This window comes from Mobula hypostoma, chromosome 11, assembly GCF_963921235.1.
Source record: "Mobula hypostoma chromosome 11, sMobHyp1.1, whole genome shotgun sequence".
Taxonomy (NCBI): Eukaryota; Metazoa; Chordata; class Chondrichthyes; order Myliobatiformes; family Myliobatidae; genus Mobula; species Mobula hypostoma.
The window spans coordinates 2,765,347-2,778,559 of NC_086107.1; the positions used below are offsets into that span (position 1 = coordinate 2,765,347).

Here is a 13,213-nt window from a genome sequence, read left to right on the forward strand (position 1 = left end):
AACTTAGAATAGTACAGCACAGTACAGGCCCTTTGGCCCACATTGTTGTGCCGACCCTCAGACCCTGCCTCCCATATAACCCCCACCTTAAATTCCTCCATATACCTGTCTAGTAGTCTCTTAAATTTCACTAGTGTATCTGCCTCCACCACTAACTCAGGCAGTGTATTCCACACACCAACCACTCTCTGAGTAAAAACCTTCCTCTAATATCCCCCTTGAACCTGCCATCCCTTACCTTAAAGCCATGTCCTCTTGTATTGAGCAGTGGTGCCCAAGGGAAGAGGCACTGGCTATCCACTCTATCTATTCCTCTTAATATCTTGTATACCTCTATCATGTCTCTTCTCATCCTCCTTCTCTCCAAAGAGTAAAGCCCTAGCTCCCTTAATCTCTGATCATAATCCATACTCTCTAAACCAGGCAGCATCCTGGTAAATCTCCTCTGTACCCTTTCCAATGCTTCCACATCCTTCCTATAGAGAGGCAACCAGAACTGGACACAGTACTCCAAGTGTGGCCTAATCAGAATTTTATAGAGCTGCATCATTACATCGTGACTCTTAAACTCTATCCCTCGACTTATGAAAGCTAACACCCCATAAGCTTTCTTAACTACCCTATCCACCTGTGAGGCAACTTTCAGGGATCTGTGGACATGTACCCCCAGATCCCTCTGCTCCTCCACACTACCAAGTATCCTGCCATTTACTTCGTACTCTGCCTTGGAGTTTGTCCTTTCAAAGTGTACCAAATCACACTTCTCCGGGTTGAACTCCATCTGCCACTTCTCAGTCCACTTCTGCAACCCATCAATGTCTCTCTGCCATCTTTGACAATCCTTTACACTATCTACAACACCACCAACCTTTGTGTCATCTGCAAACTTGCCAACCCACCTTTCTACCCCCACATCCAGATCGTTAATAAAAATCACAAAAAGTAGAGGTCCCAGAACAGATCCTTGTGGGACACCACTAGTCACAATCCTCCAATCTGAATGTACTCCCTCCACCACCACCCTCTGCCTTCTGCAGGCAAGCCAATTCTGAATCCACCTGGCCAAACTTCCCTGGATCCCATGCCTTCTGACTTTCTGAATAAGCCTACTGTGTGGAACGAGATGAGGTAGAATTTATTTCGCCAGAGTGTGGTGAATCCATGGATTCGTTACCACAGATGACTGTGGAAGCCAAGTCACTGGATATATTTAAAGCGGAGGTTGAAATGTTCTTGATTAGTCAGGGTGTCAAAGGTTACAGGGAGAAGGCAGGAGAGGTTCAGAGGGATAGTAAGTCAGCCATGATGGAATAGCAAAGCAGGTGATGGGCCGAATTCTGTTGCTTTGTCTTGTTTTCTAATTAGCGGCGCCCGGTGACATCGGCGGTAGCTTCCCGCTCTAACTCCAAGCGGGATGGTCCCGCGAAATCCAGCTGACGGTGAAGTTTCAGCGCGGGCACCGGTCAGCCGGACAGTTGGATGAAAACGGCGGAGAGGTGCTGGTTGTGAAACGGGTTTGTACTTGGAGGGCTGGTGAAGTCAAACTCCTGAACGATCTCCCGACCGCGTGATTGGACATCGGCAGCCGAATCCGACCAACCCCAGCGAGCGCGGATGGGAGGAACCGGGCGACCAGCCTCTTGTTTGTGTGTTGAATGCGCGCAGCTCTGTTTGTGCCTGCCGGAGAAAGTGGCTGTCGTTAGTACAGGAACGTGTTAACTCCCCAAATCCGAGCGCCGAGACTCCTCACACGGACCCCAGCCTTCGGATGGACCACCGTGCTTCTGTAAGTATGGACACAACCCACCGTGCCTTCCCTCTGCCGACAAGTGTCAGTCAGTCAGGCAAGTGAAGTGTTATTTGTGAGGGAGCGCGGAGTTTTGGAGTTTCCGGGTTGTGTCGCGTTTCTCTGTCACTCTGTGCCGGCTTCGGTTTACCATTTGAAGTGTTGCCGTTTAATGATTAACCCTCGCAGTAACAAACAACTCAGCAGAACTATTTGTGTGTGTGGCTATTAATAAAATAGAGCCGCGGGGTCTGTTCCAGAACAGTGAGTAACAGAGGGAGAGAAGAAAGGAAGGGAACGGGAAAGGCGGGACGTGGGGGTGGGTGGAGGGGGTAGGTGAGGGCGAGGGGGAGAGGCTGGCAGGGGGAGCTATGGGGTGAAAGGGTGAGAGGAAGAGGTGAGGAGTAGGGAGGGGTGGGTGGGAGGTATGGGGTGAGAGGGAGAGGTGAGGGGCTGGGAGGGTTAGGGGTGAGAGGGGAGAAGTGAGGGAGTAACAACAGGGAGGAGGGTGTGAGGGAGGTAGGGGGTGAGAGGGAGAGGTGTGAAAAGGGGTGAGGGAATAACAATAGGGAGGAGATGAGGGGGTGGGAGGGAGGTTGGGGGTGAGAGGGAGAGGTGAGGGGGTGGGAGGGAGGTAGGAGGCGAGAGGGAGAGGTGGAAGACAGTGCGAGGGGGAGAGGCTGGCAGGGGGAGCTATGGGGTGAAAGGTCAGTGAGAAGAAGAGGTGTATGAAGAGGTGAGGAGTAGGGAGGAGTGGGAGGGAGAGGTGAGGGGGTGGGAGGGTTAGGGGCGAGAGGGGGAGAGGTGAAAAGGGGTGAGGGAACAACGAGAGGGAGGAGGTGAGGGGGTGGGAGGGAGGTAGGGGTGAGAGGGAGAGGTGTGAAAAGGGGTGAGGGAACAACGAGAGGGAGGGGGTGAGGGGGTGGGAGGGAGTTAGGGGTGAGGAGAGGTGTGAGGGAACAACAAGAGGGAGGGGGTGAGGGGGTGGGAGGGAGGTAGGGGTGACAGGGAGAGGGAGATCTTGGGAGGCAGTGGAGGGCAAGAGAAGAAAGGAAGAACAAAGAAAAGGAGGGATGAAGGGGTGGTAGTTGCTGTAACTGAAATGGTGGAAATCTCTTAAAGGAAAAATCTGGATTTCTGTAGTGCCTGCCTCATCCCCTTCGGGCATCCCAAGGTGCTTTGCAATCGACAGTTCATAGTAAGGCTCCCAGCGGGAATGGCAGTGACAGGGTACCTTGGCTTGGTGATGCTGGCGTGGGGGTCTGTGAGTGGGCTTTTGAAGGACAGTTCACAGTCCTGTGGATGACAGATCACTGTGATGTTTTCCTGAGGGGTTTCCGGCAGTTTCTCTGTGTTTGGTGACAGTGTGGAGATTGGCAGCAGGAAGTCCCACAGACGATGGGTGATTCCACTTTGCCAGTACACATTTGTGTAGCGCCCACCTGTGCCTCTTCACCGAAGAGTGATCACGGTGGGCTGTGTGGGGTACAGCGACATGTTAGAATCAGAATCAGGTTTAAGGTTACCAGCATACGTCGTGAGGTTTGTTGGTTTGTGGCGGCAGTACAGTGCAATACATAATTTAAGAAATATATTTATAAGAATTAAATTAATGAGTAAAATCATGAGGTAGTGTTGATGGGTTCATTGTCCATTCAGAAATTTGATGGCAGAGGGGAAGAAACTGTTCCTGAATCAGTGAGTATGGGTCTTCAGGCTCCTGTACCACCTCCCTGAAGGTAACAGTGAGAAGAGGGCACGTTCTGGGTGACGGGGGTCCTTAATGACGGATGCTGCCCTTTTGAGGCATCACCATTTGAAGGTGTCCTTGATGCTGGGGAGGCTGGTGCCCATGAAGGAGCTGGCTGAATTTACAGCTTTCTAACAACACACATCAAAGTTGCTGGTGAACGCAGTAGGCCAGGCAGCATCTCTAGGAAGAGGTACAGTCGACGTTTCAGACTGAGACCCTTCGTCAGACGTCCTGATGAAGGGTCTCGGCCTGAAACGTCGACTGTACCTCTTCCTAGAGATGCTGCCTGGCCTGCTGCGTTCACCAGCAACTTTGATGTGTGTTGCTTGAATTTCCAGCATCTGCAGAACTCCTGTTGTTTACAACTTTCTAAAGCCTTTTTCCAGTCGGCTGCAGTGGCCCCTCCATACCAGACGGTGCTGAAACCAGTCAGAATGCTCTCCACAGTACATCTGTAGAAATTTGCTAGAATCTGGTGTCACATCAATTCTCCACAAACTCCTAATGAAATCTAGCCCCTGTCGTGCTGCCTTTGTAACTGCATCGATACGTTGGGCCCAGGGTGCATCTTCAGGGACTGCCCACTCTTTCCACCTCTCATCCCTCGCTGAGGACTGGTGTTCCCTCGATTTCCCCTCCCTGAAGTCCCCAGTGAACAAAACCTAACCAGAGGATGCTTAAAAGAAATTTTGAATGTGTAGTGATACTAAGGGTGGAAATGTCAAATAGCAGAGAGTGTAAGAAGGGGAAAGTTTGAGGGAGATAGAGCGGCCAAGATTCTTTTATATACAGAGTGGTGGAACTCCATCATGGACGGTCCTAAACCTGACTGTGACAGGAGGAGGGTTAGCCATGGGGCTAGTAGCCCCATCCTGTCAAAACCCAGAACTACAGAAACTCCAACAGAAGCTCCACAGGCCTCATTCCTGATAGAAGAAGGATCTTTGTCTAGAAGACAGACAAAGCCATGTACCTTCTATTGGCCCAGGACATGGGACTCTGGTGAGTAGGAGGGATGGCTTCAGAAGAAGAAAGTGGTGGGTACCTGGAATGTCTTACCACAGCAGGCAGTGAGAACAGGTTTAACAATGTCCTACCACAGCAGGCAGTGAGAACAGGTTTAACAATGTCCTACCACAGCAGGCAGTGAGAACAGGTATAACAATGTCCTACCACAGCAGGCAGTGAGAACAGGTTTAACAATGTCCTACCACAGCAGGCAGTGAGAACAGGTATAACAATGTCCTACCACAGCAGGCAGTGAGAACAGGTTTAACAATGTCCTACCACAGCAGGCAGTGAGAACAGGTTTAACAATGTCCTACCACAGCAGGCAGTGAGAACAGGTATAACAATGTCCTACCACAGCAGGCAGTGAGAACAGGTTTAACAATGTCCTACCACAGCAGGCAGTGAGAACAGGTTTAACAATGTCCTACCACAGCAGGCAGTGAGAACAGGTATAACAATGTCCTACCACAGCAGGCAGTGAGAACAGGTATAACAATGTCCTACCACAGCAGGCAGTGAGAACAGGTTTAACAATGTCCTACCACAGCAGGCAGTGAGAACAGGTTTAACAATGTCCTACCACAGCAGGCAGTGAGAACAGGTTTAACAATGTCCTACCACAGCAGGCAGTGAGAACAGGTTTAACAATGTCCTACCACAGCAGGCAGTGAGAACAGGTTTAACAATGTCCTACCACAGCAGGCAGTGAGAACAGGTTTAACAATGTCCTACCACAGCAGGCAGTGAGAACAGGTTTAACAATGTCCTACCACAGCAGGCAGTGAGAACAGGTTTAACAATGTCCTACCACAGCAGGCAGTGAGAACAGGTTTAACAATGTCCTACCACAGCAGGCAGTGAGAACAGGTTTAACAATGTCCTACCACAGCAGGCAGTGAGAACAGGTTTAACAATGTCCTACCACAGCAGGCAGTGAGAACAGGTATAACAATGTCCTACCACAGCAGGCAGTGAGAACAGGTATAACAATGTCCTACCACAGCAGGCAGTGAGAACAGGTTTAACAATGTCCTACCACAGCAGGCAGTGAGAACAGGTTTAACAATGTCCTACCACAGCAGGCAGTGAGAACAGGTTTAACAATATCCTACCACAGCAGGCAGTGAGAACAGGTTTAACAATGTCCTACCACAGCAGGCAGTGAGAACAGGTTTAACAATGTCCTACCACAGCAGGCAGTGAGAACAGGTTTAACAATGTCCTACCACAGCAGGCAGTGAGAACAGGTTTAACAATGTCCTACCACAGCAGGCAGTGAGAACAGGTTTAACAATGTCCTACCACAGCAGGCAGTGAGAACAGGTTTGAGGCATTTACACAGATACTGTACATGACAGACAGAGAATGGTGTTGGCCATGTGGTCTCCTTTGGAGATCAGGCTTTGTCCAGCTGCTTGAGAGAGACAGACCTTCAGAATCAGGTTTATTATCACTGCCTTATATGATGTGAAAATAGTTCTTCGTGGTTACAGAGTTGTTGAACTGTAGTGATTAGGGTTGTGCCTGATGAGGGTCTTGGCTGGAAACATCAACTGTTTGTTCCCGTCATAGATGCTGTCTGACCTGCTGAGTTCCTCCAGCATTTTGTGTGTGCTGCTCTGGATTTCCAGCATCTGCAGAATCTCTTGTGTTCACGGTTGTACTGGTTGGTTCCAGACCAACTGGTTGAAGGGAAGCCTGGTGGTGTGGGACTTCAGGCTTCTGTCGTCCTGCCTGATGGGAGCACAGTGAAGATCATTGATGGATGTTGCCGCCTTAAGATAGCATCTCTTGTTGATGCTGCTTCTGCCGCAGAAAGTAAATTGGTTATATTGTCACATAGGGTACATTGTCACATGAACTGAGGTCTAGTGAAAAACTTGTCTTGCGTACTGTTCACGCAGATCAACTCATTACAGCAATGTACAGGGGGAAATTACTGTACTTCTTATCAAAGTATGTATCCATAATACAACCTAGAGATTCAGCTTCTAGCAGACAGCACAAAACAAAGAAACATGACAGAGCTCATTTAAAGAAAACACTCACACCACAAAGACCCAATGTATGAAAAAAAGAACAAATCATGTGACTGCAGAGTCCCCAAAAGCGAGTCCATAGCCACTGAGCTGTTGATATGAGTAAGCGGCACTGATGGGTGCAGGCCATGGCTGTGGAATCAGTTCCCCACAGTGCCAGTGGGTGCAGACCACAGCTGTGAAATCACTTCATCACAGTGCCAGTGGGTGCAGACCACAGCTGTGAAATCACTTCATCACAGTGCCAGTGGGTGCAGACCACAGCTGTGAAATCACTTCATCACAGTGCCAGTGGGTGCAGACCACAGCTGTGAAATCACTTCATCACAGTGCCAGTGGGTGCAGACCACAGCTACAGAATCAGTTCATCACAGTGCCAGTGGGTACAGACCACAGCTGTGAAATCAGTTCATCACAGTGCCAGTGGGTGCAGACCACAGCTGTGAAATCAGTTCAACACAGTGCCAATGGGTGCAGGCCACAGCTACAGAATCAGTTCATCACAGTGCCAATGGGTGCAGGCCACAGCTACAGAATCAGTTCATCACAGTGCCAGTGGGTGCAGGCCACAGCTACAGAATCAGTTCATCACAGTGCCAGTGGGTGCAGGCCACAGCTGTGGAATCAGTTCATCACAGTGCCAGTGGGTGCAGACCACAGCTACAGAATCAGTTCATCACAGTGCCAATGGGTGCAGGCCACAGCTACAGAATCAGTTCATCACAGTGCCAGTGGGTGCAGGCCACAGCTGTGGAATCAGTTCATCACAGTGCCAGTGGATGCAGGCCACAGCTGTGGAATCAGTTAATCACAGTGCCAGTGGGTGCAATTCACAGCTGTGGAATCAGTTCATCACAGTGCCAGTGGGTGCAATTCACAGCTGTGGAATCAGTTCATCACAGTGCCAGTGGGTGCAGACCACAGCTACAGAATCAGTTCATCACAGTGCCAATGGGTACAATTCACAGCTGTGGAATCAGTTCATCACAGTGCCAGTGGGTGCAGGCCACAGCTACAGAATCAGTTCATCACAGTGCCAGTGGGTGCAGGCCACAGCTACGGAATCAGTTCATCACAGTGCCAGTGGGTGCAGGCCACAGCTGTGGAATCAGTTCATCACAGTGCCAGTGGGTGCAGACCACAGCTACAGAATCAGTTCATCACAGTGCCAATGGGTGCAGGCCACAGCTGTGGAATCAGTTCATCACAGTGCCAGTGGGTGCAATTCACAGCTGTGGAATCAGTTCATCACAGTGCCAGTGGGTGCAGGCCACAGTTACAGAGTCACTTCATCACAGTGCCAGTGGGTGCAGACCACAGCTACAGAATCAGTTCATCACAGTGCCAGTGGGTGCAATTCACAGCTGTGGAATCAGTTCATCACAGTGCCAGTGGGTGCAGGCCACAGCTGTGGAATCAGTTCATCACAGTGCCAGTGGGTGCAGACCACAGCTGTGGAATCAGTTCATCACAGTGCCAGTGGGTGCAGGCCACAGCTACAGAATCAGTTCATCACAGTGCCAGTGGGTGCAGGCCACAGCTACGGAATCAGTTCATCACAGTGCCAGTGGGTGCAGGCCACAGTTACAGAGTCACTTCATCACAGTGCCAGTGGGTGCAGACCACAGCTACAGAATCAGTTCATCACAGTGCCAGTGGGTGCAATTCACAGCTGTGGAATCAGTTCATCACAGTGCCAGTGGGTGCAGGCCACAGCTACAGAATCAGTTCATCACAGTGCCAGTGGGTGCAGGCCACAGTTACAGAGTCACTTCATCACAGTGCCAGTGGGTGCAGACCACAGCTACAGAATCAGTTCATCGCAGTGCCAGTGGGTGAAGTGCCTCGACCAGATTGCGGAATAAGAAGTGAAAGAAAAACACCTGGGAAGTGAACTGCAGAGTCCCCGAAACGGAGTCCAACACCATGGAGTGTGCTCAGCACTGAGGTGAGTGGAGCCTGTCCAGTACCCGATGGCCGCAGGGCAACTGCTGCTTCTGGACCCGGCACTGTGAGTCCCCAGACTCCAGCACCTTCCGCCTGCTGCCGGCTACGATAAGCGACTGCTCAAATGCACGCAGATGGCACTGAACACCCGTCCGCTCTCTACTCTCGTCCTTGATGATTTTATTCTTGCTCAGTGAGAGTCTGCGAGTGCAGAGTAATAGAGCAGGCCACGGGTTCATGTTCCAGCATTGGGAATTATGCAGCGTGCACTTACTGCGATGGCCGTACCTGCTCTCTCCACTCTCATCCACGCCAAATCCCCTAGGAGATCGCAGAAGCACCAGAATGCAGAATAATTTGTTGCAGTTGCGGAGTGTGCAGTGCAGGCAAAAAAGTGCGAGGTTATAATGATCGTGAGGTTTAAAGATCAGTTTATCATACTAGGAAGTATTCAATAGAATTATAACGGGGGGTAGAAGCTGTCCCTGGGCCTGCTGGGACGAGCTTTCAGCCTTTTACATCTCCTACCCGATGGGAGGGGGAGAAATGAGAATGCCTGGTGGGGAGGGGTAAAGATCTTTGATTGTGCTGCTGCTTTACTGAGGCAGCGAGAAGTGTCGACAGACCATGGAGGGGAGGCTGATTTGAGTGATGTGTCCACAACTCTGCAGTTTCTGGCAGTGACAGGCAGAACCGTTGCTGTACCAGGCTGCTGTGCATTCAGACAGAATGCTTTCTGCAGAATTGGCGAAGTGTGATAGGGCCACACCAAATTCCTCTAGCCTCCTGAGGAAGTAGAGGCTTTGGTGAGCTTTCTTGGCTGTGACATAAATGTAGTTGGATCAGGACAGAATACTGGTGAGGTTCACTCCTAGAAACTTAAAGCTCTCAACCCCACTAACCTCAACACAGTGACATAGACAGGAGCATGTACACTGTCCCACTTTCTGAACTCAATGACCAGCTCCTTTGTTTTGTCGATATTGAGAGAAAGAATAGCTTTATCTGTCATGCGTATGTCAAAAGTACAGTGACATGTGTTGTTTGCATCGATGACCAACACGGTGTGAGCATGTGCTGGGGGCAGCCGGCAAATGTCGCCGTGCTTCTGGCATCAATATAGCACGCCCACAACTGGCTAATGCTGTCCCGTTTGTCTTTGGAATGTGAGAGAAACTGGAGCACTCAGGAATCCTAAGCAGGCACGGGGAGAACACACTAACTTCTTCAGGACAGCAGTGGGAACCAAGCAGCAATCGTGATTGCTGGCGCTTTGAAGTGATTGTGTTAACTGCTATGATTCAAGAGGTGTCACCGTGCCACCAGGTTAGTAAGCTGTCTATTCAGCGATCACGATTGTTGCTCATTGCTATCAGCCCACTACAATGGTATCATCTGCAAACTTGTAGGTGGGGTTTACAGACATCCCACCCTGCAAAAACTCATTTCAGGGAGGTAGCGCCATCAATTTGCAGGAGACTCCCGGAACTTCCGGGAGAGGTGGGATGTCTGCAATAGAATAGCTCCTTAGCAGCCAGCCAGCTAGTTTAAATAACGTTAACTATGCTAATGAACGAATGACACCTGTTAAACTCACCTCAACATGTCTTTTACAGTCTTAACCCACCATGGGCAATAGAAAAGTCACTGTTGCAAACAGGGCAGCGAGCAACACTGTCATTATTTTTGACCCCTATTAGGCAGGGGTACACTTTAGTATAGTCTGGGGTGACATATATTTTATATTTTCTTTTTTTGGAACACTCTGCCATGGCACGTGTACTTACACTCTCTCTGTCTCGCGCTCTCTCTCTCGCTTGCTCTCAAAAAAATCGATTTCTGGGATATTGTATATAACTTGCGGGCATCAAGGAGCCACTATCAATATGTGGGAGACTCCCGGAACTTCTGGGAGAGGTGGAATGTCTGGGTTTAGTCTCACAGATTAAAAGGAGCTCTGGGACTTTAGAATCATAGAGCACTACAGCTCAGAAACAGGCCTTTCTGCCCATCTACGCTGTGCTGAACTGCCTAGTCCCATCGACCTGCATCAGGAAAATAGCCCTCAGTACCCCTCACATCCATGTACTTATCCAAACTTTACTTGTGTTGAAATCAAACCCACATCCACCACCTCTGCTGGCAGTTTGTTCCACATTCTCACCACCCTCTGAGTGAAGAAGTTCCCCCTCATGTTTCATAGAACATAGATAGAACAGTACAGCACAGTACAGGCCCTTCGGCCCACAATGTTGTGCTGACCCTTAAACCCTGCCTCCCATATAACTCCCCACCTTAAATTCCTCCATATACCTGTGTTTCCCTTAAACATTTCACCTTTCACCCTTAACCCATGACCTCTGGTTGTAGTCTCACCCAACCTCAGTAGAAAAAACCTGCTTGTATTTACCCTAGCTATACCCCTCATAATTTTATATGCCTCTATCGAGCTTCCCCTCGTTCTCCTACGCTCCAAGGGAATAAAGACCAAACCCATTCAGCCTTTCCCTGTATCTCAGGACCTTGTGTCCCGGCAACATCGTTGTAAATTTTCTCTGCACTCTTTCAGTTTTATTTTTTAAAATATTATTTCATGTAACTGCCAGCTCAGCACTCCTTATCTCTGGAGACCGTTTGGGTTTGTCGACGTGTTGAACTGTTATCGTTTGGCAGGGTGACTCGTTAACCGTTTCAGAGCCTCGGGGAGTTTACTGTTGAATCAGGTCACTGATTTACTGCAGAGGTAGGCTCTTTCAGAAACTGGTTTGACAAGGGAGGGATTTCAAACTTGTAATTCACCTGATGTTATCTGTATTTAGAACATAGAACAATAAAGCGCAGAACAGGCCATTCAGCCCACAATGTTGTGCTGACCTTTTAACCTACTGTAAGATCAATCTAACCCTACCCTCCAACAGAGCCCTCCATTTTTCTATCATCCATGTGCCTATCTAAGAGCCTCTTAAAATGCTCCTAATGTATCTGCCTCTATCGCCACCCCTGGCAGGATGTTCCACACACCCACCACTCTAAGCTCTGACAATCCCCCCTATGCTTTCCTCCAAACTGTAGCCTGGATATAGGGTGTAAGTTGAATCAAGAGTTAAAATTGGCATGTCGCAAAGGTAATGCTACAGTTGTTATGGGAGATTTCAACATGTAGGTAGACTGGGAAAATCAGGTTGGTACTGGACCCCAAGAAAGGGAGTTTGTGGAGTGCCTCTGAGATGGATTCTTAGAGCAGCTTGTACTGGAGCCTACCAGGGAGAAGGCAATTGTAGATTTAGTGTTGTGTAATGAACCAAATTTGATAAGGGAACTCGAGGTAAAGGAGCCATTAGGAGGTAGTGACCATAATATGATAAGTTTTAATCTACAATTTGAGAGGGAGAAGGGAAAATCGGAAGTGTCAGTTTTGCAGTTGAACAAAAGGGACTATGGACCCATGAGGGAGGAGATGGCCAAAGTTGACTGGAAAGATACCTTAGCAGGGATGACAGTGGAACAACAATGGCAGGTATTTCTGGGAATGATACAGAGGGTGCAGGATCAGTTCACTCCAAAGAGGAAGAAAGATTCTAAGGGGGGTAAGGGGCGACCGTGGCTGACAAGGGAAGTCAAGGATAGTATAAAAATAAAAGAGAAGAAGTATAACATAGCAAAGATGAGCAGGAAGCTAGAGGATTGGGAAACTTTTAAAGAGCAACAGAGGAAAACTAAAAAGGCAATACGGGGAGAAAAGATGAGATACGAAGGCAAGCTAGCCAAGAATATAAAGGAGGATAGTAAAAGCTTCTTTAGGTATGTGAAGAGGAAAAGATTAGTTAAGACCAAAGTTGGGCCCTTGAAGACAGAAACGGGTGAATTTATTATGGGGAACAAGGAAACGGCAGACGAGTTGAACAGGTACTTTGGATTTGTCTTCACGAGGGAAAATACAAACAATCTCCCAGATGTAATAGTGGCCGGAGGACCTAGGGTAACGGAGGAACTGAAGGAGATTCACATTAGGCAGAAAATGGTGTTGGACAGACTGATGGGACTGAAGGCTGATAAATCCCCAGGGCCTGATGGTCTGCACCCCAGGGTATTTAAGGAGGTGGCTCTAGAAATCGTGGACACTTTGGTAATTATTTTCCAATGTTCTATAGATTAAGGAGCAGTTCCTGAGGACTGGAGGGTAGCCAATGTTATCCCACTTTTTAAGAAAGGAGGGAGAGAGAAAACAGGGAATTATAGACCGGTTAGCCTGACATCAGTGATGCGGAAGATGCTGGAGTCAATTATAAAGGATGAAATAGTGGCACATCTGGATAGCAGTAACAGGATCAGTCCGAGTCAGCATGGATTTACGAAGGGGAAATCATGCTTGACTAATCTTCTCGAATTTTTTGAGGATGTAACTATGAAAATGGACAAGGGAGAGCCAGTGGATGTAGTGTACCTGGACTTTCAGGAAGCCTTTGATAAGGTCCCATGTAGGAGATTAGTGGGCAAAATTAGAGCACATGGTATTGGGGGTAGGGTACGGACATGGATAGAAAATTGGTTGGCAGACAGGAAACAAAGAGTAGGGATTAATGGGTCCCTTTCAGAATGGCAGGCGGTGACTAGTGGGGTACCGCAAGGCTCGGTGCTGGGACCACAGCTATTTACAATATACATTAATGATTTAGA

At 48.9% G+C, this 13,213-nt stretch overlaps 1 protein-coding gene across 3 annotated transcripts in view; it reads left to right on the plus strand.

Annotated features, from left to right (window-relative positions):
• Positions 1–1,226: 1,226 nt before the first annotated feature.
• The window catches only part of LOC134353555 (F-actin-monooxygenase MICAL2-like), a 277,154-nt gene continuing 265,167 nt past the window's right edge, over positions 1,227–13,213 (plus strand). The window contains exon 1 of one of the 3 annotated variants that reach the window (XM_063061580.1): positions 1,227–1,786. The gene's annotated coding sequence lies outside the window, so the exon portion shown is untranslated. The remainder of the gene's footprint in view (positions 1,787–13,213) is intronic. The other 2 variants (XM_063061581.1, XM_063061582.1) reach the window with 2 other exon arrangements.